The sequence below is a fragment of the Poecilia formosa genome, unplaced genomic scaffold (assembly GCF_000485575.1).
Source record: "Poecilia formosa unplaced genomic scaffold, Poecilia_formosa-5.1.2 Scaffold518, whole genome shotgun sequence".
NCBI lineage: Eukaryota > Metazoa > Chordata > Actinopteri > Cyprinodontiformes > Poeciliidae > Poecilia > Poecilia formosa.
The window spans coordinates 304,051-310,647 of record NW_006800457.1 but is presented as its reverse complement, the minus strand read 5'-3'; positions in this window follow the sequence as shown (position 1 = coordinate 310,647).

Genomic DNA, 6,597 nt, shown 5'->3' with positions numbered 1-6,597 from the left:
TTTCTGAGAACATCAAGTTTAATCTCCATGTTCTCCTGGAGCCAGCNAAACTGTTTTTAAATTACTTTTATTATGTTGTGTTCTTAAATTGTACAGCACTTTGTATCAACTATGGTTGTTTTAAAGTGCTTTATAAATAAAGTTGGTATGGTATGGTATAATAAGCAGCTTCAGGCGACTCTGCTGCTCTCTAGTGGCTGTATTGAGCTTCTTTCATTAAATTTAATCATTTTCTCTACAACCTGGGCCCAGCCAGTTCAGCCAGTAGATTATATAGCAGGCTCACTCAAGTCATTGTTGACTCATGGTTGCTAAAAACTTTACAAGACCGACTGATTTAAGTCACTTAGTGGGTTTAAAATATTGACTAAAATGTTGTGCAACGTGACTGGCTTCATTTTAACTCTTACATTTAACTTTATGACGCATTAAATTACAAGTGGATCGTCTTTATTGCCTCAAAGTGCATTCTGGGTAAAGCTTGTCACCAGCCGACTCCTCCTCCTCCTCGTGATTGGAGCTCCATGAAGCGGCAAAGTGAAATGGATGGAAAAAAGAGAGCAAAGAAAAGCCAAAAACTGGACGCATATTTTGTTCCCCGTCTTGGAGATGAAGCGGACCGAATCAGCAAAAGGAGCCGGACTAGTTACAGGTACGCTGATTTTATCAGCCCAGCCGCCGAGCTCACATCCCCTTTTCTCTCTGTCGGTGGTACAGCGGTGATGTCAGGGACTGAAGGCTGAGTTATAGTTGCGTTTTTAACAGTTCTGGTTGAGCACTGTGAGCCAAGATGGCAGCATGGCGGTTATAGGTAAGGTTTACATTGGAGCCGCCTGGCAGACCATCTTCCAGATCGTCCAGTTTGTGTGAACGGCGGCGCGTGCGATCCGCGCCGAGTTACAAACATCCAGAGGAGCACGAGGCGCTGCGACACACTGCGCATGCAGCGTGTGTAGTTTTTTTTTTACGGTGGAATTCTAGGAACCCCACAATGTAAAAAAACTTAGATTTTACGTAAAACGCCGGCAGCTGGGGTTTGCAAAATTCCACCATAAAAACAATTTACGGTATTGGGAACCCGGGTTGTTGGAATGGTTCCTTTTTGCTGCTTTCCCCCTCTTTTACCACTAGAGGGTGCCAAGAGGCTGTTTCCTCCCGAGGGTGTTGCCGTTGATTCCTGCACAGCTGCAAATAATCAGATCATCTGGAGGAGTATATGAGGACGGCACTGCCGACACTTCATATCCAGAGTGTTAGCCAGTATTTGGCACTTCAGCCCTCCATGCTTCTCACTATGATCTCCTGTTGTGGACTNTCGATAAATCAGTTGGCCAATAAATATTATACATGTATATAATGTAAGCAGCACTGCCAGAGATGCAGTAAGTTTATAGCAGGTGTGTGAATGATCTAATGATCGGATTGCTGACTGCAGCCAGTCCACATTGTTAGCAGAACTAGAGGGCCCCAAAAGCAGATTTGGCTTAGGGCCCCATGGAGGCTTGGGCCAGTGTTCTGTCTATCGGTCATACCTCGTGGTAATGCGCACATTGATGTTACGTTTCTTATAAATCCATCATACCTGTAGAAGTTTCATTTTGTGTTTTATTTCTCAGAAGTTTACGGTAAATAAAAAAATAAAATAAGAAAAATCTAGTTATTTCCATGCAGAGTCCAGAAAGAGGTGATGTTCTGCTTGTAGCCCAACAGCTTCGGTCAGCATCCAGCTACTCATCAGCTTTTTTAGGACATATTCCTGCAGTTTTCTAAAGAGGCATTAAAATATTAAAAAGGTAGATTAGCTATACGGACAAAATATCCCGAACAAATTTGTAGTCAAACAGTATTTGTAGTAATAGTGACGCTAAACGGGACGAATGTCTTGTTTACAGTTTGGTAACAATATTGGAAACAGCAAAAGTCATTTATGTCAATATGTTTGATTAACATAGCAACTTAATTAAATAAAATTTACCATAAACTTCTGAGAAACAAAACACACAGATATGACGGATTTATAAGAAATCTGCTGAGTAAGCAGTATGTGACGTAACATCGATGTGCGCATTACCATAAAGTATGCTGGATTGACGGTATGACAGATCAGAACACCTGCCTTGGTCTGCCTGCTATTTTAAAGCTTGAGGATATTGAAGATCCAGCGTCAGAAATGGAAGATGGAGGTTAAAAGGAAGCTGTACGTGGTTCGTTCACTGGAATAATTTGTTGTTGGAAAATAATGCCGGAGGAAATCCACTGCTACGGAAACAGGCTGAGAACAGAGGCAGCGATTCGGCTCAAGGTAAGTCAGTGTGTGTGTTGATGCATTTGTGTTATATGGAGTATGAAATTATTTTTAGGCAGCTCTTTAGTTTTTGTTTCTATGACATATATAAAATACATTTAACATGCAGTCGGAGCGACGAGCCCCTCCGATACCGAGCAGGTAATTTAAGAACAGCCGAGAGCAGCAACGCTTCAGCCCGATCCAAACCACAGGTAGTCGGTCAGATTAAGGTCCAAAACCTTCGCTTTACAGCCGTTTAACTTTCACCGATCCACATGAAAAATCTCCTGAACAAGTGGTACAAATGGTAAAGAATCACGTATTTCCCGAATCCCAAAAATATGACATCTACCTTTGTTGTTTGTTTCATGATGATAATCCACGGTAGAGTGAATTTTTCCACTTGGCTGCTTTAATCTTTTCTTGCGTTACACAGACGGAACTTATTTTTTTCTCCCTGAAAATGAAGTTATGAAGTTACATCCTCCCGCTGCTTTTTGTTTTCAAAATGGTAAATTTAGGTTTGCTTGGACTTTTATAAACTAATGCCTCTGTTATGCATGTTTTGTTTTATTGTTGGTACAGATAATAGGCAAACCCTGGGCTGCGTCTGCTAGTAGCTTAAATTCATTTCAGCTTCATACTTTGAAATATATACTACTTAGAAAATGAATGTTAAAATCTGAATATTCTTTTGAGTTTACTTTTACTCAATAACTTTAGTGTTGTAACACCTCTGAAATATTTTTTGCAGTCTCTTTAATTGCTTAACTTTAAGTGTTTCACTGTTTAAGTGAAACATTTCATTTCCTTTGATATTGTCAATTTATTTTCAAGCAAAACTCTCAAAAAGAGCTTAAGGTTTATTAGTTTTGATTAGGTTGTGTAGCTAAATATGAACACTTATTAGTTTTTTTGTTTTTCATTTTTCAGGTTTGCATCGCAACACCGGTTTCTGAGCCACGATTGAGCCGGTGTGCTGGTTACCTTTCCCTTGGATCCAAGCACCTGGACCTGCTGACCGGTGCGGCATCCATCAGTCTACAGTCTGCCGGATCATCACAACATGGACTAACTTTTTATTTACAGTACTTGGTTAAATTAGGACCAAATATGCAAAAATCTTCCTGCAGATCCTGGATGAGGCTGAGCCGCTCTTCCTCTCCTCCAGAGTGACAAATTTTCATCACCAGTAAAGGCAAACAAGTCTGATGTCTGAGTAACTGCTGTTCATTTTGTTATCCTGTTTGTACCTACAATAAAATTAAATCTCATTTGTACGGTGGCCCTGAGGTGCAAAACACTACAACATTAACAAAAACACAACAACATTAACAAAAACACAACAACATTAACAAAAACACAACAACATTAACAAAAACACAACAACATTAACAAAAACACAACACAACATTAAGAAAAACACAACGACATTAAGAAAAACACAACAACATTAACAAAAACACAACGACATTAANGACTCTTCAGACCCCTTCTGCCTCAGTAATCTGAGCTGCAGATGTTGCTGCTGGCCTCCACTCACACACAGATGTGTGTTTCTAACCCTGTTCGTATCTCTGTATCTGACAGCGTTTGTTTGTTTCTTCACCGTGGGGCCCCTTGGAGCCTTGGCCCCATTGCATAACCACCTTGCCCCCCGCTCGGGGTTGGATAGCATTCCAACATGTTCAGCTGTCCTCCTTTGTCTAAAACTGGACTCTTGACCCCAGCTCACCCTGCAGACAGAGGGAAGCACTGAGGTCTCCTCCAATCAGATGCAAGCATTCACCAGTTACTCTAAAACTCAAACATGAATTATGTAAGCTCAATTAAACTATTAGTTAACAACTGATTAATAATTAGCTAATAGTTAGTTGGTGCACCAAGAGATTATTCCTTGGCTGAGAATAAAGCACCAGGCTCAGCATGACGCCATGTTGCATTCTTGCTGCGACAGTAAAAGGGCTTTCTCCCCAGGACAACAAAGCCTGAGGGGAGGTGAAATGATGCATACTGTTGGTTCCACTTTGAATGGTTTTTCTGATGCTGCTTCTTCGTCCGTCCAGTCAGTGTGCATGAGCGCCCCCCTGTGGTGAGCATATTGTAAGAACATGCTGTGTTCTGGGAGGCTGATGCTCCAGCTGGTGTCTGACTGAGAGGCAGTTAACGTGAACTTTGATTCAATCTCTGTAGATTTAAATCTACTCCACTGTGCAGCGGCTCGCACCCCCGGCTCTGGTCTGACCCCCACCTCTCCGTCCACCCCTGCTTTCAGAATAATCCGGCAGGTGAAGCCGGCTGGCTCGGCCTGCAGTGGGGAGCCGAGCAGAGGATGGATTTCACTCCCACTCAGCGGCTCCTTTCTCAGGACGCGATGCTGGACGTCCTCCAGGGACACGGCAGCAGTAGCGTGCCAACGCCTCGCCGCTCTCGCCAGCAGAGCTGCTGCACAAAGAGGCCCAAAGAGAACAGAAAGTTCTGCTGCAGATCAGACTGTGGGAGAACTGGACAATGAAACAGGTCTGAAGACCAGAGAGGATGGACATCAGAAACCTGAAAATCCATTTATCGGGTGTGAGCCCAACAGAACCAGCTGGTTCTGCCAGAATCATCAATTAAAGCAATGAAAATGACGTCAATATGGATTATTTTCTTTTTCTCCCAGCATGTTGAGTTTATCCACCTCCAAGTCTTAAAGCAGCGGCTGCAGGTTGAAACCAGTCAAATGCTTCTAATAGGTTTGCTCTGAATTCAGTTTATTTGGAGAAAACAAGGCAGTTCAAAGAGATTTATATCATTAGAACATAAAACTGAATTGAACAAATGTCACTTTCTTTGCCTCTTCTAGTCAGAAGAATCAAACCTGAAGCTGAGTGATTTACTTCTGCACCAGATTCACAAAGCAAAAAGCCCCAAATGGCAGAAAATCATTTAATTCAATTTTAGCTTCAGATCTGGACGCTTTAGGGTCAGAGGTCACGATGTTTAGATTCTGAATTTCAAATTGTGACTATGTGATCATTTATGAGAAAATTATATATATATATATATAAATTCCCTTCTCACCCTCCGCGGGTGGTCTCTCTCTCTCTCTCTCTCTTTCATCCTCTGAGTTCGGGTCCTCTACCAGAGGCCTGGGAGCTTCAGGTTCTCCTCCAGTATCTTGGCTGTGCCTAGAACTGCACATTTCTGGACTGAGATGTCTGATGTTGTTCCTGGGANTCAGAGGCAGGAGAGTTTTAGTGCTGTCAATCACAATCTCATGTGGTGCTGCTCATCCTTCCTCCGCCTCGCTCTGTGCCGTGCTGCAGCTAGCATAGCCTGTTGTGAATGCTCAGTTTAGTTAGCATAGCTACCAATGACGGCAGTTTCTTGTAATAATAAGTTGTTTTTCCACCATTAGCACATTTAGCAGTGAGTGAATGAGAATGATTGACAACGCTAAGAGCGTCCTGCTGGTTCTGATTGGTTGTTTTGGTCAGAACGGTTCATTACTTTAACCAGTAATTCAGGAAGAAGATGGAGGAGATTGATTGTTTTCACAGATTATCTGCCTCATAACAAACTGCTACATCATGACAGCTTTAACAAATATGGAGAAAACATATTTTTTATTAAAGTTATGTACTGCAGCCTGAATAAATGCAACTACATGGCATTTTTAGAAGTCTGAATTGCTTTATGTGTATTTTGCACGTTGCTTTAGACTGTTGCTCATGGGGAGACATTTCAGTATCTAAAACTAATAGAAAAAATTAAGCAACCTACTTGCATACTGGATGTGGACTGTTGGATGTTAAATTCATGAGCAGTAAATATTGTGCTAATTATCAGAATTGAACCAAAGAAAGCAAAGCAGATGAAGACCTTTAAAATTGTGACGCTTTTTATGGGTCAGATAGACTCAAAAAATTTTAACAGCAGCTGTGCGGGGGGCCAATCTAATTTTTTGTCATAGGGCCCAAGATTCCTGGCAGCGCCCCTGATCATTTCTATCAAATAAAACATTGTGCTCTTTATTCAGAAATGTCCCAAAACAATTAAATAATCACATCAAAAGTTAGAAACTCTCTTTAGTAATTTCTCTGATTGCCAAATATATTAATGTGTGAGAAAATGTGTCAATGACAGGAATTAATTTAAAATACTTTGTAGAACGGCACTTTGTGAAGTTCGGTCCATTTACCTGTATTAGCTTACTGGCACATAGGTCACATTCAATATGGCGGACGCTGTGACGTATCGCAGCAATGGGCCGACCCGCTCCATGACCTCTGACCCGCTCCATGACCTCTGACCCGCTCCATGAC